The following is a 12,523-nucleotide window of genomic DNA, read 5'->3' on the forward strand; positions in this document are numbered from 1 at the left end:
ATTTTAAAGAAAAATAAACCTAAATATGACCTTGAGTCATACAGACCTATAATGATTACTCCTGTGCAGGAAAAAGTAATGGAGAAAATGATTTACCATATTACTATCGGCTGCTATGGTTTGTTGAGAAGAATAATATGATACCTGATACTCAAACTGGCTTAAGGAAACACCAATCCTCAACAGATGATTTTATATTACTGAAAAATGCAATAAATGAATCAATATCTAAAAATAATGTCCTAATTGCTGTATTCCTAGACTTTGAAGAGGCATATGACAATGTTAACCACCACACTCTAAGTTAAACTTGCAAATCTTGGATTACCTTCCAACATTGTATCCTTTATAAAAATCTTTCGTAGAAAATCGAAGTTTTTTTCCATTGTTTCTGTAGGTTCAGCATCCTCACCCAAACTACAATCATAAAGGTCTTTCACAGGGCGCAGTCCTGAGCTACCTCCTCTTCTCCCTATTTCTCTGAGGAATGAACCTCCCACACACCAATTGAAGATCTGGTACTATGGGCAGCTGGCAACACCTTTGAGATTGCACATTCAAAGCTGCGAAAATCACTTTTCCAATTTGAAAAAGTTTTCTCAAAATTCCGATTTACCTATTGCACCCATCAAGTCGAAAATCATCCAATTCCACCACAAGTGAAATAATCTTAATGCAAGGCTAACTCTAATTGGAATAATTATTCCAGAGGACAATCAAATCAAGTACCTAGGCCTCATGCTTGACCAAAAATTTAATTTCCACCTTCACATCACAAACACAATACAAAAAAGCTATAGAAAAATAAGAATATTAAAAAGACTACTAGCCACACCTTGGGACTGTAATGAGAACATATAACTCCAATTTTATAAATCTCATATAAGACCCCCTATTGATTATGGCATCATCGTTTATGGTGCTTGTGCAAAGACTAATATGCGAAAAATTGAAACAACACAAAATGATATAATCCATCTCATATTTGGTCTTAGGAAACCAACAAACACTAAGTTTCTATTTACAGAGAGTAGAATATCAACAATAAACGAAAGAAGAAGATTTCTTTTAATTAATTATCTTACAAAAATTGAAGCCAATAGGTCTCATACCCTGCATAACTGGTTAAGAAATCCATCCATGTTTAGAGGCAATGCAAATGAATATGCCAATACCCAGAAGAAATTCCCAGTGCCAGTAAAATCTATTGCACCCACATTCCCCCCCCCCAATGGAGTTGGTCAATCCCCATAATAATTACTGATTGTCAAAGTGGATTAAAGAACCTATTCCCCCCCATTGTTTTTATACAGAAAAAATTTGCCGAGCTCAATGCAATAACATATAAAAACCATTTCCAAATTTTTGCTGATGGGTCTAAAATGAACGAGAAAGTGGCAAGCGGAGCGTTTATTCCATCCCATAATATCGCTTTGGGCGAGAGATTACATGATAACGCGTCTGTAATGTCTGCTGAGGTAAAGGCCATAATAATGGCTTTAGAGTTCCTCATGGTTAATGAATTTATGATTGTTAATTTAAAAATGTTAAATTTTACTCTGACTCTATCAAGCCTAGAGCTGCTTTCTTCAGCTCCTCAGTATAAAATGGATATTGACACATTTCATTGTCTTAAGATTATTGATAATCTCGCTTCAAAAGGTATAAGAACTTATCTCCAGTATATTTCAAGCCAATCGGTTATAATTGGTAACAATAAGGCAGATGAAATTGCAAAAAATGCTTTAAATACTGACCAGCCAAGTGGGAGATCAATTAGAGACATTTATCGCTGGAGACTACCAGAGGTACTGTTAAATAAGTACAATCCAATACTATCACCCTTCTCCAATAAGCACCTTTCCAAGATTTGTCATAGAATTCGGTCTGGCACAAATGGGATAAATTTTTAGGCGTTTTCATATCAGTTTCCTAATTCAAGCGGCGAAGTTCACTCCCCCCCCCCTTTGCAGGTCTTGTAATCTTAAAAATGAAACAATTGACCATTGCCTATTTGAATGTAATATGCTGACATCTGCACAGTATAACCTGCAATGTAAATTGTTAGAATGCTTCAAACACCACAAAATCCCACTGTCAGCCATTAGTCTTGCTGACCATAACTGCACACAGAACGCAGAACTCAATATATATTCTCTTATAATCCAACTCCTAGCATCAAAAGATTTACTGCAAGAATTCTGAGCAGATTCAAGATAAATAAGAACAAACCAACTCCGTAGCTCTTTCCATCTCACAGAGTGAGTCAAAAGGAAAAGGCTTAAATAGTCTCGACTGAAAAGCCCACAACTGCTGAAAAAGAAGAAGTTGTTTTTACACATTTAATTTTTATAATGATATAATAATTTATATTGTTATATAATACAATATAGTATTTTATATTATTTTTCAATTATCAATTCAATGTAGAGGTATGGGCAGCATGCAGGATAAGCTTATTCAAGTTGGGTCAACCATATGAAAAACAAATAGTCTACATGCTAATATTGCGTATCTTAAATCTTTAAACTGAGAAAAAGATTTTAGAATTTTTCCTCCTTTGTATAATTTTTGAAGCTCTTTTTTATGTCAATAGTTCTAGATGCCCAATCCTTAATGAGACAAGAAGACCATAAAGGACAAACATATTGAAATAAGGGATTAACCATAACGTAAATAAATAGTTGATACACTACTGTATATAATTCTTCAATAGATACGGGCCCTCCCAGAGTTCAACTCGAAAGAAGAAATATAGCAGTTTTGTTTATTTACTATGTATTTTTTTTCTTGGTTCGTGGCTGTTCTGTCTTCTTTTCCTATGAATGTTATTCTTTTTATTAATCGTTCTTACTAAGCAGATTCAGGAAAGTTTCACATGACCTCAACCTCCCAAATGAATCACCTGTCACGAATATCCTTGGAGTAGATTGCATGCCAACAGGGAACAATCCAGCTCCACTTCGAGTTGTGTCCAATATATTTATACCAAATAGTTGTAGTTATACACACAAAAGAAATATTTTACCTTGCTCCAGCAGTCAAAAGGACCGTAATGACAGTGAAACCAATCTAGGTCGTTACCACAGGGTGCCACAATTTACGGGTCACCAAGTCTACAGAAAACTGTCAAAAATTTTTGTTTGGAAGCATAGACGCCTTTGGTTTTAAATCATCCATCGATGCAAAAAACTGACTATTTCTTTTTAAGTAAAAACTTTAAATAAGTATACAGCACTACACAAAAAACTCATTCAAAATTCCTTTTAGCAAACATTTCAACAAATGCATGCATCAAAATATTGAAATATTGAATAAATTGGCCCATAATAAATTGAATATTGAAATAAATAAATTTGTTAATCAAGTTTAATGTCAACAATGGTTTCAATTAACCATAGATTTTAGGGAATTATAAAGAGATTAATAAAAAGAGTAATTATTTAGGGATTATAAAGTATGGACAGCAAAAAAAATTTGCCCTAGGTTAAGTCAAATCCAGCTAATTCTCTCCGAAATCTACCAAATGCAGCTAGTCAAATTCTACTCTTAAATTACAGTCAAGTAAAACAAATACAGCTAAATCAGATTACTTCAATTCAATCCAAGAAATGGAAAAAATCCAAACTGCATCTGATTTCATAAAAAAAAGTCTGTATTGGCAAGTTTTTTGCCCTTTCAACTTAATCCCATAATATTAATGGATTTGAGATAATATTACCAGTCTATATAAGGATACGTCTATATAAGTTGTAAGCTTACAAGAGTAGTCATCTGCAAACTTAATATTACAAAGTGCCAAGTTATTCAAAGAGATATTGGATTCAAACACATGTTTAGTATTTCCAGCAGGGACAGCTATTCCATCATGCTCTCCAATCACACTTGTCAACCTTTTCTGATGTAACATCTTAAAAAAAAAAAAAAAAAAAACAAGAGCCAAGAGCTCATATGGCACTTGTGAAGAGGTCGGAAGAGCCAAGACTTCTTCCCACCAAGTTTCATTACGATTTCTTCACTCTAAGCGTTTTCCGAGATTTCCAGTTTCCATCTCCAGCCCCCCCCCCATATCACCGGACCCGGTCAGGATTTAAGATAAAAGCTATGAGACACGAGGCCCTTCTAAATAAAAAATTTCATGAAGATCTGATCAGGCGTCCATAAGTTAAAAATACCTCATTTTTTCTAATTTTCATTACCCCCCCCCAACCTCCCCAAAGAGAGTGGATCCGGTCCGGTTATGTCAATAACATATCTAAGACATTTTCTTATTCTTCCCACCAAGTTTCATCCTGATCTCTCCACTCTAAGCGTTTTCCAAGATTTTAGTTCCTCCCCACAACTCCCCCAATGTCACCGGATCCAGTCTGGATTTAAAACAAGAGGTCTGAATTACGAGTTCCTTCTAAATATCAAATTTCATTAAGATCTAATCACTCGTTTGTAAGTTGAAAATACCTCATTTTTTTATTTTTTCTGAATTAGCCATCCCCCCACTCCCGCCCATATGGTCGAATTGGGGAAGAGACTGTTTTTTATTTATTATCTTCTGGTCCCTGATACGCCTGCCAAATTTCATCTGGGGTGCCCAAATTCAGCTGGTCTCTAATATGCCTACCAAATTTCATCTGGAAGTGCCCGAACTAGCAAAACCAGTACAGACAGACCAACAGAAATTTGCGATTGCTATATGTCACTTGGTATCTAAGTGCCATAATTAGAGATGAACAGCTTTCAGATCTTACTTGGGAGCTTATGTTTGCTTTGGGATCTAAAGCCTGTACTTAATGACACATTTTTTTCGAGGGGGGGGGCTAGGGGATGGTTTAAAATAGAACTGTAGGAAGAAAAGTAGGCAAATATATATGTTTTACTACAACAAAAATATGTACTTTACGCATTTTCCTAGTCCTCCAGGGGAGGGAGAGATAGTTTTCCCGTTGTCCCACCTTCTAGGCCACCTTGCATGCACTGCCCAGCTAAAGAAGAATGCCACAAGGTAAAATTCCATCTTTTGAGGTAGTGAATACTTTTCTTACACATTGCATGACGCTAAAGCAAATGAGTACTTATCTGTTATAACCACCACGCTCAAGGTCTTGGTCTGACAAAACTGGTTTCTTTCAGATTAGGGAAAGAGTGTAAATGCACTAAAATGTATTCTAATTAAAAATTTTAGTTGGTATTTTGGTTAGGTAAGAAACCATTTAATATAGTGTGTTCTGGGGGGCCTGATTTCCATAATTCTCTGTTGTAGTTTCTATAATTTTTTGCTAAAGTATTTATTTTTATAATACTAAGGTAAATTTCAATAGAATCAACCAAACTTAACTTCTTAAGTGTTGTGGCTATAGCGGATAAGTGCCAGAAAATGTACTATATAAAGCAGTCACATCAGCAATCATTATTGAGACATTAAAGCTAAAAAAAAATCCTCTTTAAGCATAGTCAAATCAAAAACAAAGCTACGCAAAAACAAAGCTTAACTTCAAAACAAGGGCTGAGAAAGGATTCGTTTTCAATGCACCGCAGTGAAAACCCACGTTAAATAATGTAGAGGCAGTGAAAATTGTGTAAATATATTTGTTGTATCAAAACCACTAAAAATAATAATTACTACAAATTACCTCGTCCAATTCCTTAGACTCCTTTTTGGGTTGCTTTAAAGGTTTCTTTTTTCCACCTAGAAAAACAAAATGAATGAAATGCAATCACATAAAACTTCAATAAAAATTGTTGGCCCTTACATAGAATGGAAAGACACAGTAGAATAAAAAAGACAAAACAAAAGTTGAACACCTGAATAAAGCAATCAAAATTAGCACAAATGGCCACCTAAGATACAGGGACTCAACCAGTTAGGAAGTTCTGGCTGCCAATTTGAGAAAAGACGCAATAATATTATTATAATTGAAATAAAGCATTATTATAATTGAAATAAAGCATCATTTGATACTATTTCGGTTGTTGAGCTATTAGTGCTATTCAGGTATGTTGATTTTCTTTTTGGTTCTATCAAAACTATTAAATACATCTGCTAGGGTCTCTCAGAGGAGAATTCCCATTTACCCTCTATGTGTGTACAAAAGTTTGACAAGAACAACATCTTGAAGATCTCAAGATGGAGTTTGCCACCACTAGTCAGTTGACCCAAACACTTTCCCAATTGAGAACTGACATTAAATTTGACATTTCTGCTCAGGATTTGCCAGTAGGATATCAGACATTAAAAATTCACTACAATCAGCGAGCTCTGTTTCAATTGTTCAGGACCTAGTGGCTTCTCAATTGTCTCAACTTCCTGTAGCCCAATTAACTGAAACTGATGTTGTCAGATAGCATATTCAGAGCAACAGCATTTTGGAACACATTTGAATATTGTTGCATATGCAATCCCCACCCAGACTAGTGATGCAGTTTTCCTGCATAATTATTTATTGCACACTTATGGAGTTGACATTGGTACCCCCCCCCCAGCCAAAGGAAAAATACTTTTAAATAGCCACAAACCTTCTGGTAGCTGCCTCTCCTCTCCTTTTCTCTGTGCCATCAACTAAATTTAGAAAGCAAATAATAAAGAAATCCTTTGAAACAAAAGGATCAATCAGTTTCTATGATGATTATACAAAGAAAGATTGAATAAAGCACAGAGCCCTAGTTGAGGAGGATGCAGAAAAGCTAATGGAGAGGCGGATTTTATAATTTGTAAGGGTACTATAATTAAAAAAAACTTGCCAGTTAGAGCATCCCCCTGACCCCTCCAATGTCCCACTGATGTCTCTGCCTTGTTCTACCTCTGTTAATTGTTTAAATGTTTATGAACTTGCATCACCAAATTTTGTCTCAACTGACTAGTAGTGTTCATAATAATGTTTCTCTGTCTGATGCTGACATTTCTCTTGTTTCTTCTGTAAAAACTTGCTCAACAGCTGTTTCTTTGTTGTTTCATAGTGCTGTATCCAACAACTTTACCAGTCTTTTAGTTCCTCCTTACTCTGGTCCTGCACACTTTCAGATTCCTACCTCAAAAAGAATGAGGCTCCTTAGCTCCAATGTGGATAAGCTTTCTGAACTTTTCTTTCATATGATATCAGAAGAAGTGGAAATTGCAGCAATTACAGAAGTTTCACCAAAAACACCTTGTTTTATCTAATGACGAAATAAAAATCAATGGTTACAAAGTCTTTTCTAATCTGAATTCCCTACTTTACCACAGAGGAGTGTGCTTATATATAAGAGATGGACTGAAGGTTAGTCTCATTCATTTTAATTCTCTGACTACTGATGGAAATGAGTAATTGTGGATAAAAATAAACAGTAAAATAATCTCAATTGTAGTACATGTCATTTGTAGAAGCCCTAGTGTTCCCTGTGTTTTAAACTCTGAATCTAATTTGGCTGCCATGTTATCTCATGTGATGTCCAATTGTGCTAGCTATGACCCCTTTTGAGGGAGTTTAACCTTCCTGAAATCCAATGGATTGATGGACCTGGTTTTGAAAATAGAATCTCTATTACATTTTTTTTCTGCCCTGTCTGATAATTCCCTCTGTTAAACAATATCACAATCAACTCGTTTCAGGGAAGGTCAAGTCTCTAACACTCTTGATTGTGTTATTCTCAGTGACCCTGAGCTTTTTATAAAGAATGTACAAACCGCACCTGTTGGTAACATCAACCATGTAGTAATTATTTCAGAGGTATGTCTGCCCACCAAACAACTTTCTTCTAAGCAACAGAAATATGTAAACTACAAACTAGTCTCTGAAAAACTTGCCAACCTCAACTGGAAAAAGCTTATTAATGAGTTGGTCCAATATAAAAACAGAAATTCTACATGTTGAAAAGTCTTGCACCAAAATTCTTCTGGCAAAAAGTTTACTTTTTTTAAAATCCAATATAAACAAGCTAATCAACAAAAAACAGAAAGCTTGGAATTGGTATATAAAAATTAAAACCACAGAAAATTAACCAGTTTTCAGATCTTTTTGCAATCAAACACCCAACCAAATAAAGGAGTTGAAGAGAAGGTTTGAAGAAAAACTGACTGAGGAAGTTAAGAATAACCCCAAATCTTTCTGGCATTATGCCACTCAAAAATGTAGTAGCAGACACACAATCCTAGATATCCTGTACAATAGTCAATCAGTTGCTGATCCTGAGCTGAAAGGTGAAATTTTCAACCAATATTTCTCATCTCTTTTTTCCTGCAATTCCAGTATGTTCATCTTTAACCTCCTTTATAAAATATATCACATAAGATGGAATGAATTCTGATTACTGATAAATTGGTTTTAAAGGAAATTACATTCCTCAAACCAAATCCTACATGAATGTTGTACAGTTTTGTGACAACCTCTTTCCCTGCTGTTCAAGTTATCATTAAATCCTTCCAGACTACCTCTGGATTGGAAAAATGCACATGTTAAGCCAATATCTAAAAAAAGGTAGAAAGTACCTTGCTGAAAATTATAAACCCATTAGCATTACATCAGTAGTTGTTAAGGTTCTTGAAAAAATACTCAGTTCAGCAGTTGTTAAACACATTGAAGCAAATAATGTTTTACACAGTTCACAACATGGCTTTCATTCATGAAGATCTGCTGAAACAAATCTCTTTGAACTATATAATCACATCACCAAGTTGCTTGATATGGGGGTGTCTGCTGATGTGATTCTGCTTGACTTTTTTAAACCTTTTGACAAAGTGTGCCACAAGCAACTTGCGATTAAATTACATACAGTCAAGCTTGAAGAGAAATCCCTGCTCTGGATCCTTGATTTTTTTTTTATTTGCAATCTCAATATGTTCTGTTATTTGATGATTCTGGTATTCTTAATTGTATTCTTTCTTCCTCTATGCATGTTCTGAGTAGAGTTCCTCAAGGAAGTTCTTTGGGTCCTATACAATTTAATATCTTCATCAATGAATCTCCTTCTATTATCAGCAGTAAATCAACTCTTCATGCAGAGGACCTGAAGCTTCATGGACTAGCTTTGTCCTGTGAAGATATTGCCCTCCTACCAAATAATCTTCAACTGCTGGGTCAATGGACTGTGGCCTGGCTTCTTGAACTCAAAGTTGCCAAGTGCTATATCATTCACTTAGGCAAACTGAATTCTTGCTGCTCTTATTTTTTTTAGTCCACCCCCTCTCCTCTGCAAATAATGACCAGGATCTTAGTGTCACTACTGACAATGAACTAAAATTCAGCACTCATGCTAAGAGGTCTGCTTATGTGGCATGTTCATCCATGAAACTGATTAAGGATACTATTTCCACTTGTTATCCTAAAGTCTTCAGTCTTCTATGTTAGGGACTTGTGCACCCTAGGCTTGAAGTTGGAATGTCTCTTGCCTCACCATATTTTAAAAAAGATATAAATGTTCTTGAAGGTGTGCCACTAAAGCGATGATATACAAGCTAAATCTCAATACTCTTGTTTACAGGAAAAATAAAGGGGATGTCATTTTAGCCTAGAAGCTATTGAGGGCTAATACTCTCTCAGCATTATTCCCTACTGTTGGTACTAACTCAAGAACTAGAGGTCATCACCTGAAACTTGTCAAGCAGTCTACAATATCAAGAGTCTGCACTCAATCATTTTCATTATGCATTGTCAACAGGTAGAACAAACTACCTAATAAAACAGTTGCTGCTGAATTAATTGATTTTTTCAAATAAAGGTTAGATGCTGAGTGGCCCTCTAGAGATTATAAGCTCAATTGGGATGCTACTGAGGATAGAATAGTGTCTGCTCACTAATGAACTTTGTATGTAACTTAAGACATTGTTCTGGAGTTATAGAAGGAGAATTCCTTAGACTGCTCCTAGCTACAATTTGAGGTAATAAACACAGGGGTGTCAGTTCAGGATAGGGGTAGATTTTCCTAGTCAAACTTCTCCCACCTAGATTTCCCAAGACACCTTGATCCCCACACCTAGTTTTTGGAAAACATGTGTTTTTGGTACTTTCACTGAAAAATCCCATTTTATTGATATTCTTATAAAAAAGATTATCCCCTTACCTTAGGTTTAAAGAAGATTAGCCCCTTCTCTTATTTTTAACAAAACTAACTGTTTTCTCCTTCCTTTAACTTTTGTGAATTAATACCACTGAGTAAACTCATTCAGATTTCATATACATACAGTATTCCCTGTGTATGTAATGTAATATTGGTATAACTATTTATTAAACATAAAGAGGAGAGTTGTGTTTAAACTGGGTAAAATAGGGACAGTTAAGAAATGCTAGAACAAAAAGAAAGACACTTATGTTGCTAATTTTGTTGTTGTATTTAGTCTTATTCATGTTTATGACAATTCACTCCCCTCTCCCTTTTGAATCTCATACAACCTTAGAATATATGAAAAATGAGAAAACAGTGGTAAAGTTCTAATCTTATAATATGCAGTAAGTATCAGCTAATCATATCTCTTTTCAGCCATGTTCCTGATTCATTTTTAATAATATTAATAATCCATCTCTATTTTTCTGGAATGCCTAAGAAAAGTGGTCTTTACCCTATACAAAAACTAAAACCCTAACATCTTGATATCAAAGTGGAATTGTAGAGAATTGTAGCCTATATATCAATGAACAGCCTAACTAAAAAACCAAGCTATGCATCCATACAATTAGGCTATTATTAAATCATCCAAGATTAAACACTTAGGTAAAATTCTAGTTAATTGACTTCTTGCTATCTTGGAAAGGGTTAAGGTTAGGAAAATGAAACTTTCAGGGATGGGTCTACAGGATAAAGTATGTCCCAGAAAGGTATTTTAAAGTACCCATCTCCATTCCTTCTCCCTCTAGAGGGCCTTGAAATTTGCCTACATGACAGGTCTATACCTATTGAAATTTTGAAAAAACAACATTTTACCTTAATTTTCAGTTACCAGTTACCCTTTCTCTGCCTTTAGTTCTAAAAATGCAATTCCTGTTATTAGAGTAGAATTTTGAGCCATATCAATGTTTTTTTTTCAAAATTTAGGAAATGTATTTGCATATCTTTAAAACCTTACAAAGTAGAATTGAGCAAAGTTATGAAGCTGAAAACAATTTTGTTGAACTTTGATTAAGCAGAAGATCTATTTTGCAAGGTTTCACTTTTATAACACACATATTTTTAAAGGTCATCAAATTTCAGGGCCCTCTAGAGGGAGGAGTCGAGGTAGTTGCTTCAAAATACCTTCCTGGGACATACTTTAGTCTGAAGATTCATCCCTAAAAGTTTTTTTCCTAACCTAAACCCTTTCTGAGATAGCAAGAAGTCAATTAACTAGAATTTTACTAAAATGTCATTTTTATAGCCTAGCTAAGTTATTCTGTAAATTTTCAGATTTTAAATCAAATTCTTGCTTTTCAACTGTTCACCTAGACAAGGTGGATAAAAGACAGGGTTACTACATGTATTGTATCAAGCTGTAGTACAATAAGGGTGGTCCAAAAACTTATCTTTATATTTCTGGAATGGTTAAGGAAGTGGTTTTTTAACCTAGTTTTTTAACTTATACATCACAGTCCAAAACTAGGCCTATAGTTAAGGATATAGGTTACCTTTTGGGGTCTAATGGAACTTAGGCTATTGCAGAAGAACTTATTGAATTTCAAAATAGCATGAGAAACTACATTAGATTACCCTTCCTTTCTCTCTAAATTCTATGAATATGCAAACAATTTAGGCCTAACCTATTAGGCTATAGGCTAAATCTGTTAATGCACAGCTTAGATTTCAGTGTAAGCCTAGAATTGGCAATTTTGAGAATGACACATGTTTTAGAAATAATTCTTACTTTATAGGATAATATGTCTGACAAATCTAGTTAGCCTATCACAATTAGACTGCAATTCAACTAGGTAGTTAGGCTAGTTCATCACTAAAGATTATAATTTGAACAAGATAGCTTAGATAAACTAATTAATAATCAAACAAGCATGAAATATACCATCTCTTGAAGACATTTTGATTCTGACAATAAATTATACCACTTCAAGATTGTTCTCGAAAGTTGTTGCGTTTATGCCCAATCGTTCTTCTGTTTCTTCTCAAAATTTTTGCGTGATGTCGACGAATTGTCTAAGGATGGTTCTTTTTGTGTTTTACAGATGTAACAGAAATCAAGTAAACGAATGGAAAGGCTCAAAAACTGTTTTTTTTAATTCACCCAGAGGATGCTAGACTTTTAGTCCGCTCATGCATTTGATATTTCCTTTACAAAAAGCAGCGTAAAACAGCATTAATTGGTTTCTGAGGCCTGTTAGCTGACTTTAATGCAAAAGATCCCAATTTTTTTTTCCAATTTTGGTGGAACCCTACAGCAGCGCTCTATAATATTCAGGAAATCAAACGATTCGTGGTAATGAATTGTAGTAAGGAGCGATCCGGCTCAATAGTAAACGATAGCCTAAAATACAGAATTTTGATGCTAATATATAGTTTGATTTGAAACTAATATATAGTTGGATACAGTTGCAGGAAAAGATATAGATGAAAATGAAAAAGTTTGTGATACCTT

At 34.7% G+C, this 12,523-nt stretch overlaps 1 long non-coding RNA gene across 1 annotated transcript in view; it reads right to left on the minus strand.

Annotated features, from left to right (window-relative positions):
* The window catches only part of LOC136034917 (uncharacterized), a 29,301-nt gene extending 17,216 nt beyond the window's left edge, over positions 1-12,085 (minus strand). Inside the window, exons 1-2 of the long non-coding RNA XR_010619290.1 lie at positions 11,954-12,085; positions 5,628-5,683 (exon numbers count right to left, since the gene is read on the minus strand). This is a non-coding gene — a long non-coding RNA (uncharacterized LOC136034917). The remainder of the gene's footprint in view (positions 1-5,627; positions 5,684-11,953) is intronic.
* Positions 12,086-12,523: the final 438 nt, after the last annotated feature.

Source organism: Artemia franciscana, chromosome 13 (genome assembly GCF_032884065.1).
Source record: "Artemia franciscana chromosome 13, ASM3288406v1, whole genome shotgun sequence".
NCBI classification, from domain to species: domain Eukaryota; kingdom Metazoa; phylum Arthropoda; class Branchiopoda; order Anostraca; family Artemiidae; genus Artemia; species Artemia franciscana.